We start from the raw sequence: 26,469 nt of genomic DNA on the forward strand, positions 1-26,469 counted from the left end.
GAATGTCTGGTGTGTCTCTTTGTTCTCAGAATTATAGGGAATAAAGTATATATTTATTAATCACTAAGAGTCAGGCTTAGATGACCTTCCTTCTACTCCCTCCAAACCACTTCTCCTCCTGTAGCATCTCAATAGGTGGCACCCAAATGCATAATATAGAATTGTAGGAGCCATTCTCCCTAAATCATCACACCCAATCGACCATGACATCTGGCAGAATTCTGTTGATTGCATTTCCCAAATATCTCCTGATGTATTGTTCATTCATAGTGTTGTTCATTCACTCGACAAGTATTTAAGCGTCAAGCACTGTGCTAGATTCTGGATCCGAAGATGAATAAGTCATCATGGTCTTGACCTCACAGTGTTGATAATGTAGTACGAAAGAAAGATAAATACATACACAAATGCACATTTATAATTTGCTATATCATAAGGTGTTATGTTAGAGAATAAGGGAGGAAGGATCTAATTTAAAAAGGGTAGTTAGTTGAGACCTCCCTGAGAAGGTGATATTCAAGAGGAGGCATGGAAAGTGAGAAAGATCCAGTCATTCAAGAATTGGTGTATAGGAGGGTGGCTAAGGTGGTGGTAGAGAGCTGTGTGAAGGTTATGAAGAGAGAAAAAACATAATTTGAAGAGTTGACTGGAAATCAGTGGTTAAAGATGAAGTGCTATAGGTTGAATGTTTGTGTTCCACAGAATTCATATGTTGAAATCCTAACCCCCAATGTGCTGGTATTTGGAAGTGAGGTTTGGGGAAGATGATTAGTTCTCATGAATGGAATTAGTGCCCTTATAGAAGAAACCTCAGAGAGCTCCCTTGCTGCTTCTGCCCTGTGAGGACACAGTGAAAAGATGACAATCTGTGAACCAGTAAGTGGGCTCTCACTAGACTGAAGTCTGCCAGCACCTTGACTTTTAAACTTCCCATCCTCCAGAACTGTGAGAAATAAATTTCTGTTGTTTATAAGCCATCCAGTCTAGGAGTTCTGTTATAGCAGCCTGAATGGATTACAACAGAAAGGCTTAGGGAGTAGTAGACCCAGGCAGGATTAGGAGTTAGCATTTTATTTTCATTGCAGTGGGAAGTCATTGAAAATTGGGGAGTGACATGATCAGCTTCACATTTCAAAAAGATACTTCTGGTTATTTGGTAGAGAGTGGATTTGAAGGCATCAAGAGTGAGGGCAGAGAAATCCAGTTCAGAGCTAACACACTGTCAAGGTGATAGTTGACAGTAACATAATAATTTTGGAAGCAGTAAAGAAGGAACTAAGTAGCTTTGAAATGGTAGACTCTGTGCTGTGCCACCTAGATGCCCCCTTCAGGACTGAGACACTCATTCTCCCAGTGCTAGGAGTGTTGGCCACTAACAGCTTAGAGCTTAGTCCATCTCCAGGACTTGTCCTTTGCCTAACAGAAGTGCCTTATTCAAGATCATGCCTCTGGGTTAGCCCACACATCCTGTAACTGGTCAGTGAAGGGGGCGGGGGGAGGCAGAATAAGGTCCTTGCTTTAAATTGGGACAACTCTGAAAGGCCATTCTAGCTTCAGAGTTTTCTGTGGAATTATCTGAGGCCTCTGATGTGGCTGCATTTCAGTTCAACCTCTCCTTTTGCCCATTCTGCTTCCCTATTCTACAAATTTGTCCTGAGTCATCCCCAGTTGACTTCTTGCATACAAATCCTCTCTAAGTCTATTTCCAACCTGAACCAAGAAAATCAGAGATAAATTTTGAAGGCAGAATTAGTGAGATTTATGAACAGAGCAGAGAGGAGTGAATATGGGGGGGCAAAATAAGAAAAAAATAGAAGAATCTGTTATATCTCCAAGGTGTCTGACCTCCATGTCTAGGAGAATGTGCCTCTTATTGAGCTTGGAAAGACCAAAGATCATTAGCAGGGTTTTGAATATGTTTTGCTTTAGAAGATTCCATGACTTGCCTGCTCAGGCAGGAAATGTCAAGTATGTCGTTAATACAGGAGTTGTTTCCTTCCTTAGATCACCACTGCAACCTCCCTTATCCTGGCCATCCTCTCTCATCTGGAGTTCTGTAATAGCTCCTAACTTGGCTTCCCAGTTGTAATCATGTTCCTCTTAAATCCTTTTTACATTCCTTGTTTCAAGAAATATTATAAAACTTAATAATTTAAGTTTCATACTTAAAATGCTTTCATGATTTCCCATTGTCCTGATATAAAGTCAAGATCTCTTAATCCAGTTTGTAAGATCTGCCACCTGGACCTGTTCCAGATTGTTGGCCTCATCTCTTTTCCCTACCTTCTTTCATATGTATCACTATGAATTTTTTTTTTTGCCTTAATACACCATGTTTTGTCTTATCTCAGGCACTTTGCACATGTGCCCAAACAGTGCACACTGGTAGAATGTCCTCTGACTGAGACATTTGTATCACTCCACACTCTCCTTTCAAAGGGCTAACTCCTAATCATTTTTTGGCTTAAATGTTAGCTCCTCAAGGAGGACTCCGTCCTAGAAGACCCCCTGTGACATATTTCAGGGATCACTGTACTGTGCTAATCATAATCCTCATTCTACATTTGTAGAAAGTAATTTATTTCTACATTCAGGGAAAGAAAAGTCTGGCTAAACACATACAATTCTATTTAAATTTTTCCATAGAGCCCTGTCCCTTCTCTTGCTCTCCTTTTATCATGAAATAAAAAAGGACTCAAAACTACTGACAACCCTCTAACCTTGGGGTGTAGGTTTCTATTAAAATTGGCTTCCAGGTCAGATAAAACTTAATGAACTTGTCTCTTTACAACTCACTGATCTCTCCTCCAGTATCCCGCCCTGGCCACAGACATGGTAGAACCAGGAATCCAAATAACAGATTCCCCTTCTTGCCCAACTAAGGCAGCCTAGGAGGAAGGGGAGTTTCCAGCATGTGCTTTCTTTGATCTTCTTTGCTCAACTTTGCATGAATACCTCATCCTGCCTACAAGTTTCTCAAAGCTGTCCCTACTTATGTTTTTAAGGCACACCACCTCTTCTGTATAAGACTCTCTAAGTTATAATGCACTACATCAATTTATTCTTTACCATTAATTAGAAGCTTCTTCATCAGAGGCAACCCTGATCTGACATTTAATCTCTGAAATGCTGAGAGGGTGAGGATGGGGGCAGAGGATCAGTGATTCTGGCTATTGTGGTTTGCACTTGAGCCTAGATTTCAACCTCAGTTCCTTTATGGATTTATTAAAGGTCTCCAGGGCTCTCTCTAGAGGAAACAGATGAGTGACTAAGGGCTTAACATTCACAGTGTTGACTTCAAGCATTGAAAATGCCATGGCTGCATATTGCAGTATTGAAACTTGCTCTTGATATCCACCTCCTGGATGGCTGCATTCATTAGAGACGTAGTGGACAGAGATCATATCTAGACCCTGTTTCCCAAACACTAGGGTCCAATCAGAATGGGTTTTGTAGATGCTAGACAGCAAGATAGCCTTTTATATATTCATTTAATGGTGATTTCTGGCTGGCAGTCACCAAATACTCCACTTCACCGGTGATTTTCTGAAGGCTCTCCTTTTGAGATCTGGAGGACAATATCATCTTGGACTTCTTTGGCTAAGAGGTCGACAGATTAGCCATCCATTCTTGAGTTAAACACACTGATTGCCTGGTCATGAGCAAAGTGGCCAGCCTGGTTAGCCAGATCCACACACAAAGAATTTTTTCATGACCTCAGATCTCATCCACAGTGATGGATTCTTATAGACTGTGGCCTAGTTAGTGCCTCTTCCTCAATGGTGACATTGTCAGGAAGCTTGTAGCAAAAGTCTATAAAACTATCAGAAGTGCTTGTCATTAGTGTGCAAAGCATGGAAGGAAAATGGACAGAGACATTATATGGCCAATCTGTAGAATTCACTGGGTTCTCAGGGAACACTCAGGTCAACGGCAACCTGCCCAGATTATCTTCCCCTGTCCAGCCAATTTTCTGTGGGCAGGGACAACGTCTCAGTTATCACTGCTGTATTAGCAGGGTGTCTGCCTAAAGAAGTCAATAAAAGTTCATGCCACCAATGGATGTCTAATCTGAAGACTTCAACTGGAGGCATTGTCATTAGTGCTTCATTTGGGTCTGCTTTTGAGACTGGGCAATTTGTCTTATCTGTTCTTTCTTGCTCCCTTGAAGTCCTGCCCTTTCTACTCAGCTCTCTGCACCATCAGGGAGACCCTTGGTCTGGATTCCTGTGGCCATGGTGCTTGCTCCCTTTGGGGTCTAGACTGAAGCCTTTGGGAGTGCTGTCCACTCTCTCTCACTACACATTGTTATAGCTGTTGTGTTTGTCAGCTTGGGCTGCCACAACAAAATTCCATAGACTAGGTAGCTTAAACAACAGCATTTTTTCCCCCCTCAGAGTTCTGAAGGCTGGGAAGTCCAAGATCAAGGTTCTGGCAGGATTCAATTTCTGGCAAACCCTCTCTTTCAGGCTTGCATACTTCTTGCTGTATTCTCACACAGCAGAAAGAGAGAGAGAGTGAGAAAGCAAGAGAGAGAGAGAGGTATCCGTCTTCTTTTCCTGAGGTCCCACCCTTATGACCTCATTTAACCTTAATTGCCCCCTGAAGATGTTATGTCCAGATACATTACATTGGGAGTTAGGGCCTCAACATATGAAATTTGAAGGGACACAATTCAGTCCATAGTAGCTATTTTAAATATTCTACCTTCTGCAAAGATTATCAGCCACATGAAGGCAAGGATACTACCTTTGTATTTGGCAGTATCTTGCAGGGTCCTGACAGACAGTGAGAGCAAAGGAAACCTTGAATCCTTGAAAAGACTGGACATTTCTAGTTGACTAGCTGAATTTTCCTTGGGGGAAAACCCTTTACCACTTTAGGCCTAAATTTTTCCATCAGAAAAATGAGAGGTTGAATTCTGATCACTAAGATTTGACCTGAACCTTAGAATCTATAATTTTCCTTGCCTGAGGGAAATCATTTTAGCTTGCTTGGTAGAGCTTTTAATGCCCTTCTAAGGACTTTATCATTAGTCAGCAAGGATCTACTAAATGATGTTTAAGGGACTGTTTGGGATGCCAAAGAAGAGTTTAGTAAAAGGCATTTAATATCTCACTTCCTACATCTTCCTCGTTTTTGTCTAAGAAGTTCATAGAGAATGCCAGCTCTCTTTGTTTTAGATACTGCTACTAAAGTAATATAATACTATTTCATAATACTATTTTCATCTATTACTGAGTAATGTGAAATTTCTAACCCAGCTATGCTGATAACCCTATTTGAAAAGTCACTTTTATTCTTCACATATGTAGACTGTCAGATATGTTTCTCTCCAATAGTTTTTTTTTTTTTTTTTTTTTTTTTGCGGTACGCGGGCCTCTCACTGTTGTGGCCTCTCTCCCTACGGAGCACAGGCTCCGGACGCGCAGGCTCAGCGGCCATGGCTCACGGGCCCAGCCTCTCCGCGGCATGTGGGATCTTCCCGGACCGGGGCACGAACCCGTGTCCCCTGCATCGGCAGGCGGACTCTCAACCACTGCGCCACCGGGGAAGCCCGCAATAGTTTTTTTTTTTTTTTTTTTTTTTAATGGATATTTTCAATATAAATTTCCACTGTGTGTCTTATCATGAGTTTCGTGCTTTTAGGCATTCCTGACTGTTGTAGTTACTTTATTTGGGTGATGGTTTTACATGTCGGTATAACTTCTACTCTGAATGGCCTCTGAGTAGGTGAGTCCAAGACACACAGATTCACTCTGACCTTCTCTCTCCACCTTTGGATTTAGCATGATCCTATACCTGACAATCTGAAAGTGAAATCCTCTTCCAAATTTGATTAGCTGGCTATTGTTTTTGGAGAAGTAGAACTTGTTCTGTTTATTTCCCCCCCACCCATTAATGACATGATTTTGATAATGAGGACATAACTTCCAACTTCCCAAAGCTTGTGCAGTAGACTGGAAACATATAGTAAACCCTAGTACTAGTAATAGAATCTCATTCCCCTCATCTGCTATCTTATATAGAGAGACACTGGGATGAATAGGATGACTTCTAAAATGACCTGTGAAATCTCTGCTAGTCTATGGCTCAAGATAAAGTAAAAAAGGTATAATACAGATTTATTACACTTTTTCTCTTCAAGGTACTACCCTATATTTATGCATTTATTATGGATCCCTTCATGCATCTCTGTTTTTTTTTTTTTCAGTGACTGCGCAATACTTGCTTTTGAAATTATTCTCCTTTCCTTTCCCTACTTCAAAAAATCTCCATTTTGTACATGGAAGTTTTTTTTAAAAGGCTATTTCTTTGGTTATCTTAATGATTATATCTATATATAAACTGTCTCAAGATGAACATTCTGGATCATGTCCTAATAGGAACAGGTTCTTTTCTTCTTGCGAATAGGAACTATACAAGTTTATGTACTTTTGGATTTATAAAGCAAATTTTCTGACACACTATTACAGTTCAACAGCAGTTATATAGGTATGGAATATGAGGACTATGCTGGGAAGAAGCCAGATGCTATTTAAGAACAGATAGGAAGGATGTAAATAAAACAATTAGCAGTGGGATGAGTTTTCCGTGTACACCATGAGTGAGCAACAGTGGAACCCAAGAATATTCCTATCACTCAGGTCGTGGTGCTTCTTTGGGTTAAAAAATGCATTCTGTTGTACGGGCTTCATTAGCATCACAGTCTTGAGCTCCTGTCATAACACCTACATGAGGCTGAGTACTGCTGTGGGCCTCAGCATCCGCCGTGCATGCATCACTGATCAGAGCCAAGCTTTCATTGCCTTTGAATTCCTACTCATCAGTTCAGCTTGGTAAGGGAGGCATTGTGCACAGAGGCAAAGAGAGAAAACAGTGTTTGGAAGAAATGCTGGATCAAAAGTCCTGTCATCTTTTGTCTTCACGGAGCGTGAATGACAATGGCAGGCTCACCGTGGGGTTACCTGATTTTCCCCATCCATGAGTAAGCTGGCATGCTCTCCTAGAGATAAATTGTGCTTCTTCTGCAGAGCCTGACCTATCACTCTGTGCCGTCGGCGATGACACCAATTAGTGTCAATTTTAATGATGGCTCTTGAGACCCAAAGGGGACCTGTATTTTGGCTACTGAAATATGAGTTTGGTTTTCTATTCAAATGATAAGAGAAATGAACATTCTTCTTGAGTCTGCAGATGTGGGTGGAGAATGAGTGAGTTAGCCATTTGACTACCATAAACAATATTTTTGTCCAAGCATGGTTAATACTTATTCCTTGGGGTAGTGTTACGGGCTTGTAGACTTCTGTGGTCTGTATGTGCATATGAGATAAGAATGACCCCCAAGTGCATTCCCTAGCTTTTTGGTGCGAACGATGGCATACACCTTGAATACGTTTCCAGGAGTGGTACTGGATTGTGCTGAGCAGTTAACTCCTTTTAGACAGATCATTTGCATTTCCAAATTATCTAGACAGAGTCTACATGCAGTCTGTAGCTATTTGAAAGAGGCTTTGCACTTGTGTGCCTCCTTTAAAACGTGATTCTAAATTACATTTAGCTGATGTGTTCTTAATATGGTCTAATCTCTTTGATGAGGAGGTCCTTGCCCTGGACACGTTTCTTTCATGTCTTCCTTCCTTTAATTATCCTTCTGCTTAGGGAAGGAACCGAACTGCCCATGTGGAAAAAAAATGCAGAGCATTATCTCTATCGAGCACAAATTTCATGTCAAGGCTGATAATCCAGGAGCACAGAAATGGTTACAATTATAGCCTAACACAGAAAAACACTTTTTAGAGCAGAGATTCAATACTGGGGATGAGAACTAGTTCAAGCAATGAAGTAAGTTTACCCTTGCAAGTCAAGTTGACATAGAAAACTGACTAGGCATTAAACCCCCCCACCAAAAAAAAACAACCCATGAGTTTTTCTTCTAGCATAAAAAAGAATTTAAGGTTGTTATTTTCTGGGGGAAGGGGAGCTACCACTTTTTTATCTGCCAAATTCAGGGTGATCATTACCACACATTTCTCTCTCTTTATGGTAATATCATATAGTACTGACAGCATGGTCCGCTCTTTCATTGTAGAAACAGAATAGATGGTTGTTTAAAGATTGAGTCCGTTCAGACTTAAAAAGGAGTTGGGTAACATTTTCGTTTTATCATATGATGTATTAGTCTCCCTTTCTGAACATTATGGCAGATTCTAGAAGGGCTTGTTGGGCTGTCTTGGCATGACAGGCTTCCTCTGTTTTACTGCTGTCATTGGTGAGTGTGACATGCTTCTCAGGAATTCTGAGGTCTGCTGAGGAGTGTAATTTGGGTCTTAGGATGGAATTTTAAGTCTCAAACTAAGAAACTTTAAGAAATCTACCCTACCAAAGTTTTCTTTCAATATAAAAATGAAGTTACGTATTTATCAGCAATTTGAAGCAAATACCAAAAGCTATGTTGAGGAACCACATACCATTACAGGGAAAAACGGAAAGAACATAATGAATGCTCATTTTCAAGTTAACTTAAAAATAATCTGAGATGATCTCATATATTTGTTTTATATGTATACTTTTATATTTATATATATAAAACATATAGATATATTATTCACCGTTGTGTTTTAAATAATATCTATATTAACTCTGGTAATAGTACCATTTAGTTCTCATAGGAGTTAGGAGTTAACTCACATAAGAAGATGGAAGAAGATGGAAGAAGTGAACTCGTGCAAGAAGATGGCCGTGGCAGGCAGACTGCTGTTGGGGGCAGCTGAGACCTCCTCTTTGGGTTCTCCCAGGAATGAGCAGAGCAGTCAAACCACTGTGTGGGGTGAAAATCATACCATCCAAACTTTGCACACACAAAGGAAATGTGACCTTGTTTTGCGGTCAGAAGCTGATGATAAGCAAGTCCTTATTTTGTGGTTAGAGGCTGCATTCGGACTAAATGAAATAATGTATGTGAAATGCTTGTTTTGGCTTCACATTCAAGATGGCTAATTGAGCACATATATTCATCTCCTTTTCCTTTCAAGTCTCAAATAAAATGTTAAAGACTAAGAAATGGAGTTAACTTAGTGGTGAAGAGGGGAGCAACAGCTGAGAGGATATTTCACTCCTTCTTCTGGAGGATGAAGTAGATAGGAGCATGCTGGTGCATCCAGCAGAGTTGGGGTAGAGGCCAGAATAAGTCAGGCGGAACCCCTCAAAAGACCCCAGACCTTAGTGGGCTAGTATAGAGGGTGGGAATGGGAAAGTATGCAAATAATAAGCATAAGGGAATGAAAGGTGTGCCCACTGGAACAAAAATACTTTGGTTTCCCACTTCCCTTTCTTTTGCCCTTTCCTGTTCTCTGGCAGGCAGACTGTGGACGACTCAATATTTAACCCTTGACAAGAAAATCCAGAAGATTCTTTTCCACAGAAATTAAACAAACTGCCTGGGAAGAATTTGGGCTGCTATTCTGGCATTTGGGTTCTCTTCCTATTACAGCCTGGTTCCTTGCCCTTTACCCTAAAGTGAAGTCTATCGGATGACAAGCCCTCTCTACTACAGGGCTCCTGGTCAAATTTCCTATTCAGTAGAGACCTAGTAAGGGAAAAAAGACATATATATATATATATATAAAACAGCAGGAAAACATCAGAGAAGAAAAAGATCTAATTCAGAGGATAAAATATAGCTTAAAACAAATACAAACAATAAATTCCAAACTTCCAATTTGTATATTCAGAAAGAATAATATATAAGGACTGATAAAACCAGGTCAACATCTCATGAAAACAAAACCAAGAACAAGAAAGAACTCTTGAAATTAATGCAAAACTAACAAGAACATAGTAAATAAGTCAGAAATTAAAGTCAGCGTCAAGTAGAAAATTTCCCAGAGTAGAAAGAGACAGATGTAGAATGTATGAGAGAGACAGAGAGAGACTGTAGAAAGGTCAGCATAACATCCACTTAATAAGAATTTCAGATAGAGAAAAGATAAAATGAGGAACCTGTCAAACCATTAATAGGAAAAATAAATGCCCAGTCTTTAAAAAAAAATACTTACCTTATTTTATTTTTTTAAGTGTTTTTCTCAAAGTTTTTTTTTAATTGAAGTATAGATGATTTACGTTTCAGATATACAGCAAAGTGATTCCGTTTTATGTATATATATTTCTATACATATACTTTTATTATTACAAGATATTGAATATAGTTCCCTGTGCTATACAGTAGGTCCTTGTTATATACCTATTTATTGTACAGTAGTGTGTATCTGTTAATCCCAAACTCCTAATTTAGCCCTCCCCTGCCTTTCCCCTCTGGTAACCATATATTTGTTTTCTGTGTCTGTGAGTCTATTTCTGTTTGTAAACAAGTTCATTTGTATCAAATTTTTTTAGACTCCACATATAATAATACCATATATTTGTCTTTCTCTGTCTGACTTACTTCACTTAGTATGATAATCTCTAGGTCCATCCATGTTGCTGCAAATGGCATTATTTCATTCTTTTTTACGGCTGAGTAATATTCCTTTATATATATATACTACATCTTCTTTATCCATTCATCTGTTGAGGGACATTTAGGTTGCTTCCATGTCTTAGCAATTGTAGACAGTGCTGCTATGAACACTGGAGTGCATGTATCTTTTCAAATTAGAGTCTTCTCCAGATATATGCCCAGGTGTGAAATCGCTGGAACATATGGTAACTCTATTTTTAGTTTTTGAAGGATTCTCCATACTGTTCTCCATAGTGAAATACCCAGTCTTTAGATTGAAAGGACCCACCATGTATAAATATAATGAATGAAAACACACACACACACACACACACCCTTATAGTCATTATCATATCATTTTATCAATAGAACACCAAAGATAAAAATATGTATCCTACAAACAGAAAAGAAAAAAAATCACCCTGAAAGGAATGAGAATCAGGCTGACATTAAACTTCTCTTTGATAATCCTTAATACTAGAAAACCATGGAATGATGCCTTTAAAGCTCTGATGGAAATTATTCAACATTTTGAATCTAGTCCATACCCACTCAGTTATCATGGTAAATACCTTTCAACATGCAAAGATGAAGAAAATCAACCCCCCATACATATTTTTTAAAGGAAGTTACTTGAGAATTTTCTCAAGTGCTACAAATTTGAAAACCAATAGAAGGAAAGATGAGATACTCAAAAAGTGTAGAATTAATTCCAAAGTCCACTGGAAACAAATTCAGGAAATCAGCTATACAGCATGCCTAGAAATGAAGTACCATAAGGAATCTGCTGAGAAGAATGGAGTAGAATCCAAGCAGTAGATAAGAATTTCAAGAGTAGAATAAGTAGTAGAGAAAATTACTTGAGAAAATAAAGGCAAATTTGAACTCAAGAAAAAACAACAGCAACCACACACATGCACACACGAACCTCTGTAAGAAAGCCATAGTTCAAATATGAAGCAAATGAACAAATTGGCAGGTTCCTAGAAATCAGTGGGGTATAAAAAACCATTTGACTTGGGTACTAGGACAACAAATACTGAATTCTGGCACATTTCTTGGCTTTCAGTAAATGATGCGTAGTCATAATAACGTTAAGTTCTGCTGTGGATTTTCAATTTCAATAATCAATTTATAGACAAAGCAAACAGAATAAAATGTAAATATTATCGACCTTAACAATATAAAGGTAAAGATATAGCTAACAGATGAGAAAAGGTGCCAATATCTTTATCCCATAGAGTCCAGAAATATTAACAACAACTTTGTGAAAAAAAGACACGCACCGACCCTCCGCTGCAGAAACCAGCAGACTGCTGCTTCCTCCCAGGCTGCTAAGCCTGGCAGCCCCTAAGCACCCCTCTCCAGCCGCCAGGCCCACCGAGGAGTCCATGCCCACCCCCACCCCCCACCCACCCCCAGTCACCTCCTCCTTTGACCCTCGCGTGCTGGCAGCCGCGTCCTGGGCCAGGGCAGCGGGAGCAGGAGAAGCAGCGTGCTGAGCCGCATCAGCCTCTAGGACCCCAGAACTCCCAACGTGGGTGGCAAAGCCACGGAGCCGACTGCCGATGCCAACGCCAACCCAAGGGCCTCGAGGGCGACAGCAAGAGCTCAGCCGCCAAGGCCAAGGAGCCCCCATGTGCCTGCAAGTCGGGCCTGGAACAGCCTGAACTCCGGAGGTCCAGTGCGAAAGGGGGCGGGGCCAAGTTCACAGACAGAGGGACCAATTACAATCGGAACTACCCGAGGCCGCTGCGGTCCCCGCCACCGCCACGGGCGACCCACCACCAGAGGGCGCCCCGTCCCAGCCAGGGGTGCACAACCTCCTCATGCCAACTCTCTTTTCCTGAAACAGGCGCCCAAGACCCGCGCCGGAAGCACATTTGCTGGAAATACACCGGGCCGCGACGGAGAGCAGGACGCTGGGACCCTGAACGATGCTTTTAAAGGCTTTGACTCCACTGTCTACCCCTTTTGCCAGTAGCGTTAAGCCGGAGTCGAGAGCTCCTTGCACCCCACCCTTCCCAGGGCAATATTTAAGGGAAGCACCCAGAGTTGGAAACTTGGGGGGAGGGGCATTGGGTAGTTTTTCTTTTCTGTTTTCTTATTCTTTTCTTTTCTCTCTCTCTCTCTCTTTTTTTTTTCAAGTAGTACTTTTTTCGAAACATATAAATTGTATATAACCATCTTCACTTCTGTTCTGCTGCGGGGCTCCTAGGCTCCTGCCTGAGAAAACCTACTTGTGCATGTGAACAGCTGTGAGTCCCCTGGCCTCAGCTCCAGCTGGCACTCCGCCTGAACGGGCCTGATTTTCAGAGACTCCCTAAAGCCTGGGGTCGCAGTCTGGTGGCTGGGGGTCTGGTGGGTTTTCTGGGCAAAGCATATGCCCTCCTTCTCCTCCTCGTCTGCTGCATCCTTCCCCAGGAAAAAGGGAACAGCAAGCTTCTAGAAGGCACCGAACGCTGCTCACCCCGTGTTGCATGAGCAAGATGAAATGGAGCCAAGATGGCAGGCAAGACCTGCATGGAAGCAGGTCCAGGCATTTCTGGAACCCTGTCTCCTCTGCAGTGCGTGGGCCATGAGGACCCCGCTTCGGGGGCCAGTGGAAGTGAAAAAATATCAAAGAAAGAAAGAAAAGGAAAAGAGCCTGGGATGGGAGAAATGGAGTCCTTTGCCACTGCTTGTCTTGTCTGCATTCACACATGGGCCTTCCTGCCATCCTCCTTCCAGAGTTCATCCTTAAACCTGCACCCTCCAGCCTGCATCAGAAGACTCCAGGGTGAGAGATGGACCTGGAGGTGGCAGGGCTGGTGTGGGACAGCGTCCCCCCAAGAGCTGCCTCCAGGAAACAGTATTAACCCCTGTCCTGTCCTGGCCTGACCAACCGTACCTTTCTCGCCTCATGCCGGTGTCTATCCTGGTCCTCAGAAGCCAGAGCGCCCTGTGTGCCAGCCCCGGCCCCTCTGGGGGCAACTGAGGATGGGTGGTGTGGCCGCTTCGCCGGGCTCCCGACGGTGGGAACCCTGGGTGTGGTTCTAGGCAGAGTGTTTCTGCTTTATCTGCACCTCTTTGCACCATATCTTTAGGGCCTGTGGTTTTGGTGTGTTTGGTGTTCTGTCAGGCTGACAGGTGCATGGGTTCAAAGGTGTGTACGGTGTTGAATTTGTGGATATTTCTGGAAGAGAGGCCTGAGGAAAGGGTGGGAGACTAGTGGGGGCTGCTGGGCCCTCTCCAGGAGAGGGACTGCTGTTCCTGGTGTGAGTGGTGAGCTTGGAACTGGGAAGGGAGCAGAGATGCCTGCAGTGGACTCCCCCAGGACCTGGCCGAGGTCCAGTGCTGTCCACAGAGCCCCAGAGGAAGCCCACCCCGTGGCTGTGGCCTGGGGAGACAGGCCCAAGGGGAGTGGGCGAGGCCTGTGTGGCCGGGGGTCCCTCCCGCCCGTGTGTCGGTACTTGCCGGTGGTCTCCTGACTTTTCCTCCTCATCCCACCTCCTCAGCCACCTTACTAAGGCCCCTGACTCTTCCTTGCTAATTATGAGGAAACCTGGTGTGCCAGCCACAGGGTTCCCCCTGCCAACTCCTTGGGGTGGCAGGTGAACGAGGCTCCTATACCAAACCCCCTTCCCCCAGAAAAGAAATAGTCATCGAGTTTGCAGCCAGAAGCAAGGGCGGGAGGGGCAGCCCCCCAAGGTCAGTGTGCCATGATCAGGTTGGTTTGGTTTGTCTTTGTGTCTTTTTTTTTTTTAAACAATGATTAGTGAGATTTTTCTTCAGCCACGAGCGTTGGCCTTGAAGCAGAGGGTTGTAGCCGTACAGATAAGAAAGAATACATGCTGTGGCTATGGTTGGTTTTTTTTCCCCTCCTTTGGGAATTTTGTTTTGTAAAAGCAAAACTCAATACCTTTTAAAAACAGAAATCTGTGGATGAAGCTGGAACCAGCCTCTTGGAATCTTCAGCCTAAGCACCTCACAGGACTATGAATTAACCTGAGATTTTCATTTGCTGTCAGGTTGAGATTTTAAAGAAACATTGTTCTCTAACCCGGATTGTAACAAAAGTGTAAATACTATTTCACAGTTGAAAGTTGATGGTGCAGGTATCTATAGAATGTACTGTATTTTTACAGTGACTGTCACATGACCCTATTCCCCCCCTTTCTGTATTCCATATCTGTCTTCCAGAAGTGTCACCTGTCCTTTCTGCTGTGGTCTCTTAATCCAATAATTGTATTACTGCCATCAAAGGATGCAGTGTTTTTTAAGAAAAAAAGAAATATTATACATACTAATTATTTAAAATTATATAGGTGTCCAGTAGAAATGTATAGTAAAGTTATAGTAAAAATTGATAATAACTATCACAAATTAGGAGAGGCTAGAGAGAAGAAATAGAATTAATAAGCTGTCTTTATATTTCATACCAGAGAGTCAGATTTGACAGATCAAGAGATTTTAATGTAAGCATATTTTTAAATATTAAAGAACTAAACTACTAGAAGAGCTACAACAAAAAAGTCAAAAGTGATCACTTCTTGGGCTTCCCTCGTGGCGCAGTGGTTGAGAGTCCGCCTGCCGATGCAGGGGACATGGGTTCGTGCCCAGGTCCGGGAAGATCCTACATGCCGCGGAGCGGCTAGGCCCATGGGCCATGGCCGCTGAGCCTGCGCGTCCAGAGCCTGTGCTCCGCAACGGGAGAGGCCACAGCAGTGAGAGGCCTGTGTACCACAAAAAAAAAAAAAAAAAAAAAGTGTTCACTTCTTGAAAGCTAGAGTTCAAATTGGAAAAGGTGGGTCGGGGGACATTACTTTTCATTTAAAACACCTATTATAGAATTTTATTTTTTTAACAAGTGCATATATTACTTTATTATATTTTTAGGAAATAAAATATCCAGAATCTAGGATATGCTTAATAACTATTTCTTTCCACATACATATTCTTCATAGAAGTCTCTGAGAAAGCATTTTTTCTAAGTTACTCCTTAGAGTGACTCACCTGACTTCTGAGTTTTAGTTCTGTGACTATTAATGTGAATTTAATCTCCTAAGGGATCCTATTAAAATGCAGATTCTGATTCTGTAGAGCTGAGGTGGTGACTAAGATTTTCGGCATTTCTAACAAGCTCCCAGGTGACACAGACGCTGCTGGTCTGTGACCCACAGTTTGAATAGGAAGAATATCCCTGGATTTCTCCCCACCCCCCATTTATGAGTTATATTTTCCTGCTTCTTTGCATGTATGGTGACTTTTTTTGGGGGGGGTCAGATTTCCTTTAATTTCCAATTAAGTAAATACTGATTGATATCGAGGCTCATAGGTCTGGATGTTTAACTCAAATTCCTTAGGAAATCCCAGTGGATGCTGATTTAGGTCAGGAAATTCCTTAGCCAAGGCTCTAAGTTCTGCTCAGGTCCAGGGTGTGTAAAGTAAGCACCGAGGACGGTTCACCTCCCCCTGTAATAGGTTCTTCTTAAAGGGAGCTATAATACTTCTGATTTCTTTTTATCTGCCTTTGCTGAGGAAGAGGGAGCAGCAGGAGGCAGAAGAGTTGGAAGAGAAAAAGAACGTCTGGGCGTATGGTGACTTCTGATTGGATGCCAGACATGGTGAATGCTACCTTGTTGCATGCTGGATATTTTCATGTTCTTATAAATATTCTTGAACTTTGTTCTGGGATGCAGCTAAGTTACTTGGAAATAGTTTGATCCTTTTGAGGTGTTGGTGGATCCAGAGAAGTCTTTAGTCTGGGGATAATTTTACCCCACTACTGAGGCAGTACTCTTCTGAGTTCTCCGTCACTTTTTCACTCTGGCTATTGGGAACACAAATGATTCCTTGCCCTGTGCGAGCTCCGGGGGGTTCTTTTCTCTGCCTTTGGTAGTTTCTTCATACACGTGCACTTATCAGTACTCAGTTGATGAAAGGAAGAGAATTCTCTCCACATCTCTGGAGTTCTTTCTCTGTCCAACTCCCTCCTATCTTGTCCTCTGCCTTGCAAATTCTAATTGCCTAGGTTTCTCAACTCTATCTCTTTAACTTAGAGAGACCGATGGGCTCTTCCTGTGTTCTTCTCTTGCAGACTGGAAATTCATGCAGGCACTTTGTTTCCCCTCTCTCAGAGATCACTGTTGCACACTGACTGATGTCCAAATGTCTTAACAGCATTGTTTTCGGATATTTTTCTTAGCTTATAGTTATTTTGGTCTGATGATAAATTTGGCTCTCTATCTTGACCACATGCAGAAGTCCCTGGATGTTAGTTTCTATCCCAATTGGCTTTGCTTATTTAGCTTAGTGTCAAGAACTATGAAGAGTCTGAGATTTTACCCTGCTTGCAAAATAACAAGTTAGTCGGCCACAGTTTTAAAATGCTAGCAGAAAACACGAGACTCCGGGATCAGAGACAAAGGATTTATTATTCAAGGCACAGCAAAAAGCTTGAGCTTCCTGTTCTTATTGGTTCCCCTTGTCCCCTAAATTCTGTGGAGTGATGTGGAAGGATCTAGATAAACAGTGTGCACAGAGTGGGTCTGTGTCATAGCTGAGGAATGCTGAGTCTCAGTATTATAAAGAAGATGCTAGCCAATTTGCCAAAATTTGTTCCAGAGGGAGAGATTTTAAAACTTATTCTCGTCACTAAAGACATGTTCTCTGCCGAGTGGGAGACACCATCTTTTTCTTCAAAGATTGTTTGCTATACAGTCATTCTTAGAAATATAGTCAGATAAAAGTTGTCACAACACATGTTGAAACTGTGGAGAGTAGCTCCTCAACATTGAAATTTGCTAAGTGACCTGGCTGAGTGCTTTTGGTACTGTGTGCTTTTGGTATCTCAGTTATTTTTTATTAGGTATTGAACGATGCAGAATACCTATGAAGGATGACTTAAATAAGGGCCAGACTAGTTTGGCAATGAATAGCTCTTAGGACACACGCATTGATTATTTAGCACGTACTTAATTTCAACAAATTGGATTCTTTCTAAGCATTAGCACAAAAGTTACTCACTTTTTCAAGGAAAATTACCAAGCAAGGTAGGTTTCGGCATTTTTAGAGTTGATATCTGATCTCAACTTTAAGGTGGGCACATATTCACAATGTACATTCAATGCCAACTTGTTGAACTTCTTCAACAAGGTATAATAATATTGTTGAGCATGTAAAAGGATCATTTCCAATTTAAATTTTATATGTCTCATCATCAAGCTGGTTATTTGCCAAACTGGAAAGGTGAAGCTGTGAGAGATAAGTCTTCTAGGTGCAGTGAGGATCTTTTTCTTTCTTTGGAGAATTTCTTGGTCTTTGATAATACTTTTCATGTGATACTGTCTGAAAGATTCTAATTATGAGAAACAGAGAGTAGATATGGCACAATTAGACTTGATTAAAGAAACAGAGCTGATAATACTGACTTTTTAAAAAAAAATTATCTAATTTATTTATTTATAAAATTTATTTATAAAATTTATAAAAAAATTATCTATTTAATTTATTTATTTTTGGCTGCATTGGCTCTTCGTTGCTGCGTGGGCTTTCTGTAGTTGTGGTGAGAGGGGGCTACTCTTCACTGTGGTGTGCAGACTTCTCATTGTGGTGGCTTCTCTTGTTGTGGAGCACGGGCTCTAGGTGCGCGGGCTTCAGTAGTTGTGGCACGTGGGCTCAGTAGTTATGGCTCATGGGCTCTAGAGTGCAGGCTCAGTAGTTGGGGCACATGGGCTTAGTTGCTCTGCGGCATGTGAGATCTTCCCGGACCAGGGATAGAACCAGTGTCACCTGCATTGGCGGGCAGATTCTTAACCACTGCGCCACCAGGGACGTCCCTACATTGACTTTATTATTTGGTAAAATCCCATAGGAAGCTAGAACTATTAGGCAAAACTATCTTGACAATGTCATAAGCAAGTCAATAGAAGCCACTCAAAAGCTTAGTTGGCTTATTTAACAATTTAAACACATTGCATTCTCTAAGGAGGCAGGTCTTATCACATATTCAGGACAAGTGCATGACAGAGGAGACATTGTGCTCATTGTACGGCTTCATGTTAGAGCAGAATGAGAAAGGCTAATATTTATAAATGATTTCAAGGTTAAGTTTGTGTCTGTCTGACTTGTAAATGGATCTAAAGCTTTTTGTAGGTAGCATGAGAGAAGTCTATAACTCCAAATCAGCAGGAGCTCTTACCTTAGTTTATGTGGACACAAGGAGATGCTTCAGGAAGCCTATGAATCTGTGTAAAATTTTATGTGAATGGATGTGTTGCATTTTAGGGGGCGGGGATTCAGTAACTTTCATCAGATTCTTGAAGGATCAGTGAAGATTAGGAACAGTCTTTCAATGCCCAGATTAACCAAGGAATAACTCAGAGACATTTAGCTCGGTATTTTTATATTCTCAAAGTTATATGGAATGAAAATTGTACACTCAGATGTTAGGAAGAGTTGGTAGAATGAGTCAAGAGACGAAGGAAAAATGAGGATTAAAAGAGAGAGAGAAAAAAAAAAGAGAGAGGGGTGAGGTAATTTAAAACAACAACAACAACTATGGTTAATCTGAGAACAAAAAATCTTGATTATACATTTTTTCGGTAAAATAATTATCTGACAAGTAGTACAGAAGTCAGGCTGGAGGGTTTTTGTTGTTGCTGTTTTGGTTTTGTTTTTGAGATGGCCAACTAGGGTATCGAAGAAAACAATTTTAGTTGCTAATAAATTCTCTGAATTGAGAGTTCTTGTAAGGTATACACATGACATGTTTCTTTCTTCACATGCCATCCATCAGTGCCTTCACCATAGTTAAGCTAGTTCAGCCTCATTTCCCTCAGAATTTCTCACAGCTCCAGTTGAAAATAACCCCAAGAGAAGATCACATGGCAGAAAAACCACACAAAATATTTCCTGAGTGATGAGCCCTGATCTCCAATAGTCAAACTCTTAAATATTTTAGTTCTATTTTTATGCTTCTTTCAGGACGCAGTCACTTTATTACTTCAAAATTATGGACAAAGTTTTTGACACACATTTCAAACTGTTAGCTTAGAAACAACTGAATTATCATCTCCTCAAACTGTATTTTTTATGAGAAGCATAATTCAAGAGCACATGTTTTATTATTAGTCACTATGCAAAGCAATTTCATATTACTAGGAAAATTGCCAAGGATGATTGAAGTCTATTTAATAATTAATTGACCTATCAGAATCCTTTTTTCTCAGCATTCAGGGGCTATATATTGGCCTAATTATGGCCAGGAAGTTGATCTCAGACTATCATTATTTTATTCAGTTTTAAAACATTGCTGTCAAAACCCAATTAGAGAGAGGAGAGATGTAAAACTATATGGGATTCTATTTTTAATTAGTGTTATCCTGGCTTATACCTTAGGACTCCTTTCTAATATCCTGCTTCAGGATCTTAGGACATATTGTTCTGCCCGCTAGAATGTTCTTTCCCTAGATATTCACATTCAGGGGTTTGCTCCAAAATTTTCTCCTTAAAGATGCTTTCTCTAATTACACTGAAAAGTATTAATCTATATTACCTAAAATTTAGTTATCTAAAATGTTACCAACATTTTTCTCTTCTTCATGCTGCTTTATTTTTCTTCAGAGCACTTGCCCATTGTATTCCAGATATATTTTTATTTATATCCTTTACTAGAATGGAAGGAAGCTTAGCAAAGGCAGCTTCACTATTGAATCTCTTGCTTCTAGAATGGTGCCCAGAACACCAAAGTTCCTGTTTGTTGAAAGCATGAACATGTGGACTTTTATCTAAGTATTTTGAAATAGTTTCTTTAGATGGATTGTATAGTTGTCCTTCAACTATACCAAAAATAATGGTAACTTCTTTGACTATGTTAAATACAGAGTATATTGCCTTGTTCTAGGAGAAGTTTCTAAGAAGTTCGATTTTATGCTTAGCAATTATTAGAAAGAACAGCTGAACATCAATAGCATAATCTTAGTTGTCATATTTACCACAAATGTATAAAATATAATCGGTCACTTTTTAACTTATTCAGTAGTTTAAAATTTCATCTTTTGGTGTTTAAATGGTCTTTTTTTTTTTTTTTTCTATTATCTTGTATGGACATGTGGTATCCTGACCTATCACTAGTATGGAAGATTAAAGATCAAAGATATAACTTATCCATTTATCATTTTACCCCACATAATTCCAAAATCAAGGTAAGATCCATACGAAGAATAGCTGAAATAATAAAGAAGAAATTAGGATTCGTAAAAAATGTGAGGGAAAGGATGGTGTGAGTGGCTAAAAGTCAAAGTTGCTGCAATTGTCCATTATTCATATTCTTTGATTCCAGAAACTCAACAGCTAAATTTAGGATTCAAGAATTTTAATCAACTCAATTCAGGTGCTAAGAAGTAATATTCCACTTGCATCTTTCAGGTAGTCTGTTTCACTTTTATTCTTAAATATTACATTTTACATTCCATGATAATCTTTAAATTACTTCAGAACTTATTTGAAATGCATAGGGCACAGAGTCAATTTAAAAAAAAGCCGTGATCTTCATTTTCAGAAGAGCTGTATATGTAACTCTATCGCATCTTTTAGTATTCATGGTGATAAAGTGTAGACTAATTTATGATCATCTCAATGTAGAAAATGAACCAATATGCATACAATATAGAGTCAAAATCATTTTACAGCTATTTTTAATCTAAAAATCTCAATTTTGAACAGAGATTTTTTTTATCATCAACCTTTATCCTTCTTTTTGATGAAATGGGGTAAAAGCTGAAAAAAGATAATTGAAAAAACAGTTAAAAATGACTTAGTTATACTGATCCAAATAGTCTTCGCCTGCTATCAAGGTTTGCTGCTGAATTTTTTTCCATTACCTGTCATCAAGAAGTGGAGAAGTATGGTCCCTATAAATTATGTTGCAGAGCTATTGCAGTAGAAAAATGGCAGCCATTATTTTATCAAATTACTTTTTATCCACAAGACTGCTCTCCTTGCTGCCATGGTATTGTAAATTAAGTGGCAGTGTTTGAAAAAGAGAGTTGTTACTTAGTTTCTAATCTCTACTGCTATCGGTGACAGAATAACTTTGTCTTTTAAGTAAATCCTGTAAGACCCCACTGAGTACTTTGTGGTCTGGGCTACTGTACTTGTTTGGTGCTAATACATTCTCATGATAAAAATAAATTTAAAGGAATATTTTATTTCATTAGTATTACGGGGCTATGAGTTAGCCAAGAGGTATTATGAACTTGAAGAATGGTTAATTTAACATATAGTACTTAAATCTCTTGATATTCCAAGTTCCAACTGCAATTTCTTCATTGAGCTAAAATTGTAACCTCCGGCATAGGCTTCTATATGTTGCAGTGTTTTTCATAAATGTTCTTCGGATATGGATGGGGTTGTGGTTTGGCAGAAAAAAAAAAAAGCAAACCCTAATACATGTTTAGGGTCTATGACATATTAGGTGTTTTATCTTGACCAATGCTTATGATTCTGTACCTTATGGATATCTGGTAACTATAGGTATTATTACATTTATTTTATTTTTATTTATTTATTTTTAATTAATTAATTTATTTATTTTTGGCTGCGTTGGGTCTTTGTTGCTATGCCCAGGCTTTCTCCAGTTGCGGTGCGTGGGGGCTACTCTTCGTTGTGGTGCATGGGCTTCTCATTGCAGTGGCTTCTATTGTTGCAGAGCACAGGCTCTAGGCATGCGGGCTTCAGTAGTTGTGGCATGTGGACTCAGTAGTTGTGGCTCGTGGGCTCTATAGCACAGGCTCAGTAGTTGTGGTGATGGACTTAGTTGCTCTGCAGCATGTGGGATCTTCCTGGACCAGGGCTTGAACCCGTGTCCCCTGCATGGACAGGTGGATTCTTAACTGCTGCGCCACCAGGGAAGCCCTACATTTATTTTATAGATAAACGTTCACCAAATCATATAACTTCAAGAAAGAAGAGTCAAGACTGGTCAGAATCTAAAGCTATGTTTTTGTACTACGTCATATTATTCACACACATTTTTTATATTGGGAACTATGAGAAAGGCAAGGATAATTATATCTATTTAGTATGAGGAGAAGAGGATTGAACATGTCTTTAAGAAGATGTAATGTTTAGGAGGCAAGATGATGTGTGGAAATAGTCCTGAAACTGAAGTTTTGGAACTCATCCTTGACTTAGGCACTAAATAACTATATGGGTGAACGAATAATTTAACTAAAAAAAGATCCCATTTCCTTCTATGTAAAATGAAGGAGTTGGTTTCAATATTTTAAGTTCTCTTCTATGCCTTACTTACTTTGATTCTGTGATGTTGAAAGATTACTGCCTTAACTATCTCGATTTTAGGTGAAGAGAGAAGTTGCCTTAGAATGAATTTATGAAAGGTACAAAGGGAATTCTTGTTTACTTAAAGGAAAGGTTATAATCAGAGGCCATGGAAACACCATCTTTAGGATTTTTAAGAATTTGAAGGACCACTTTATTGGAGTGCCTTGAGAATGAAAAAAAATCACTCATCAACAAATACACTTTTGAGTCCTTTCTGTGTGCGAAACACTATGGAAATGTATAAGATATAACTACTACTTTCAAGGAGACTTTGATCTAGTGGGGGAGATAGCTGTGTAAACACTAGCAGAATATAGTATTTGAACACTACTGTACAATAGGATCTAATCTTACTGAAGTAGTCAAAGAAATGATTTAGAAACCCAACAGTAATTCAGAAGAGCTCTCTCTTTACTTAATATTTGCTTCAACCACATGAAAAGCATTACATAACCTAAAGCAATACTTTAAATACTTCTTTTGTCACTCATCCATTTTCCTCACACAATCCCAACTCTGTGCCTCTTTCTTCTCAAAGTTTTGCCACATTACACCCCCACACATCTTGTGTTTTTCTCTCTTCTTTCTCCTCATTCTCTCTTATGTACTGATTTTGAAAGACAAAATCCAGAGGAACCAATCTGGCAGGAGAAAATCCATCTCTGAAAGCAGAGAAGGAAAAGACCAAGGCAGCAAATGGAGAACATGCCTACAAGGGTCTCTGATAGTCACAGCCTGGCTTTTCTAGCTTGCTTTCCTCCCCTTCCCTTCCCTTTCTCTTTGGTACAGAATTTCTTCCTGTGGAAAACGTGTATTGGGTAGTTTGTGGGGCTAACACCATCACAAACTAGCCACAGAGATAGACGGGCTCCAGAATTGGCCATCAGACTCCCTCGTTCCCCTGACCAAAATGAATGGTTCAAGGACATACACATGTCCAAAACTGTGTCAGTCAGATGCCCTCCAGGGGATTGGTTGTAGACTCTTTTCTTGCTTTGTGTATCACAAGCTGTAAAGATCATAGTGTGGAATTGCCAGCATTTGTTTCCCCTTCTTCCCTTGGTTGGATTCAATAGGCTGCCCGAAGAATGAAGCTGACTAAGGAGGAGGGCAGAACTGGAAAATGGGAAGAAAAATAAACCACTGGCAGCCTGAGCCTCTAGGTCTAACAGTGTCTGAGGCTGATGCACCCCTGAATTTTCCACTTACATGAACTAATAAGTCCCATCTTTTTTTCTTTTCACTTAATTTAAGTTGATTTTTTCCCTCTTGAAATGAAAAGAGCTCTGTCTGATGTACATCTATAGCAGTATTTGTGGGAATAGTCACATATTAGTAATCGTTGTCCAGTCATACTTCCTGTGGGTTAGTCCATATAGGGGGTAACAAAATATTAGTCCAGAGCACCTAAATATTTTCATATCTCAAGTTCCCATCCTACTTGCTTAGTTAGTAGGGCTCTGTTTACAGTTCAGTGTCTCCTCTCCCTTTTCCTATGTTGAGATTGTATATAATACCTCTCAGGTTCCTCTGTAGGTGCTATGAAGTAAACCCCACCTTAGTTCATTGCAGTACCTTCTTCAAGACCTTGGTACTAGGGGATGGTTAACTTCTCAAAGAGCAAACTGGCATTCTTGGTATTTAATCCCCTTTCCTCATGACCAGTATTTTAACTCTGGAGATGAAAAAGGAACATGGGAAAGCCCTCTTTGACACAATAAAGCAAGAAACAAAGGCTTCCTTTGGAATATATTCCAATCACACTGGCTCTGCAATCCTCTGGGAGAGGATGATGGGGTAACTATATCCTTCCCACTTACGACCTGCTCTAATTTACTAGAACCAAATTCAGAAGCTGCATCTTAACCAAGGTCCCCAGGCTTACTTTAGAGGGCTCCCTGACCATGATTAGAGGAACCAGCTTATCTCTACCTGCTGAGAGCTCATCTGTTAGGATTCGTCTTCAAGGGAAGGAGATACACCTTCTTTACTTCCAGCTTCCAAGACGACTCAAAGGGTGACTTGGCTGAGCTTCATCGGTCTGGCTATCCAAAAATGAGCTAGCTGTCTCCTCCGTTCTCATTAGATTCAGTATTCAGAGCTAATAAATGTTTTTAGCTTGAGTTTCCGGAAGATTTGTGATGTCATTTGTGTGAAATAGAAAATATAAGAGATAGTGTAACTTGTTTTGGGGGCTGAGACAGGGATAATTTTATCTTGGGGCAAGTGGAGTGTGAGTTATCAGATAGGTGTGCATGTGGGAATGCCTTGCCAGGGGCTGGGAATGCTGGTCTGAAATTCAGTAGAGAGGCTATAAGTTGCAGTGAAGAGAGTGAGGGAGACACTGCTGAGGGAGGAAATGATTATAAGAGAAGGAGAGCGTCAGATGAGCATCATTGTGACGCCAGCCAGTGATCCTCAGACCAGGGTACAAAGAGACTTTCCACGGGGTATACTGGTGGTTCATTTTACAGGAACCATCTTCCAGAGAATTGCCTTCATGTGTGCTGTTTTCTAAATCTGATTTACCTGAGCAGTTATCTGAGGTAGATACTCCCTTTGCCACCTGCCCTTCCACAAAACCTTTTTGCCCATGTTGCAAAAGAAAAGCCTACCTTCACCAATTAGGAATCTTATTTTGAGACTTGACCTTGGGACTTCAAAGCCTGCAGAGCAGCAGGCAGAGGGACTGTTCAATGATTCCTCTAATCGAGACATGATAAATTTCTTCTTCTCATTAAGATGTATAGACCCAATAAAGTTTTCCTTTTTGTATTTATTTTACTTTCTCTCTATATACTTTCTATATTTGTATTCACCTTTTAAATTTATATATGTTATCATATAGATTATTTTTGTTAATTTTATATCAGTACTAATTTAGTGAATTATTAATTCAAAGAAAATGTATAGTCTTGTGTTAATAGAATATTAAAAATAAATTCCTATATTTTGTTGCAGAGGGCTATAATAAGGAGATAATGAACAACTTTCAAGTATAAAAATATATATAAAGATCACATGCTGTGGAGACACAGGAAGAGAAATACAGATTTGAGGAGAAAAAGAAACACAGAATTCTCAGGACCTACAAAGAAAAATATTTGTACTACTTGAACGTTATTGATGCAAGCTATTGGTATGTCTTTTTTTTTTTTTTGCGTTACATAGGCCTCTCACTGCTGTGGCCTCTCCCGTTGCGGAGCACAGGCTCCAGATGCGCAGGCCCAGCGGCCATGGCGCATGGGCCCAGCCGCTCCGCGGCATGTGGGATCCTCCCGGACCGGGGCACGAACCCGTGTCCCCTGCATCGGCAGGCGGACTCCCAACCACTGCGCCACCAGGGAAGCCCTATTTGTATGTCTTTGACATTAATGTGAGCAGTGTCCCAGTGACAAATGTTTTACAGGAAGCTAAGTGTTTAGATTCTTAGACTCCAACTGGCTTCTTAGAATCTAATATAGAGCCTTAATTTATAAATTTATTCTTTTGTAGCTCCTTTAGGGCTCCCCTTGGGAAAAACTCAGGGGCCTCAATGGTCATCTTGTTCAATCACTTTAGATCGTGAATAATCTTTTCAGTCATCTGAAAAAGTTATTTCATCTTTCCTTCTGTCTCTTCATCTGTCCTTTCCTTCACCCCCT

The 26,469-nt window shown here is 40.4% G+C and overlaps 1 protein-coding gene across 16 annotated transcripts in view; it reads left to right on the forward strand.

The window, feature by feature from the left end:
* DNAJB9 (DnaJ heat shock protein family (Hsp40) member B9) overlaps positions 1–26,469 on the forward strand; it is a 714,883-nt gene that overhangs the window by 139,218 nt on the left and 549,196 nt on the right. For 15 of the 16 annotated variants that reach the window (XR_013829608.1, XR_013829609.1, XR_013829610.1 and 12 more), the window contains exon 5: positions 25,787–25,964. The gene's annotated coding sequence lies outside the window, so the exon portion shown is untranslated. Of the gene's footprint in view, positions 1–20,832; positions 20,909–25,786; positions 25,965–26,469 lie in introns of those variants that run through there. The other variant, XR_013829623.1, reaches the window with a different exon arrangement.

Source organism: Stenella coeruleoalba (assembly GCF_951394435.1).
Source record: "Stenella coeruleoalba genome assembly, chromosome: 9".
Taxonomy (NCBI): domain Eukaryota; kingdom Metazoa; phylum Chordata; class Mammalia; order Artiodactyla; family Delphinidae; genus Stenella; species Stenella coeruleoalba.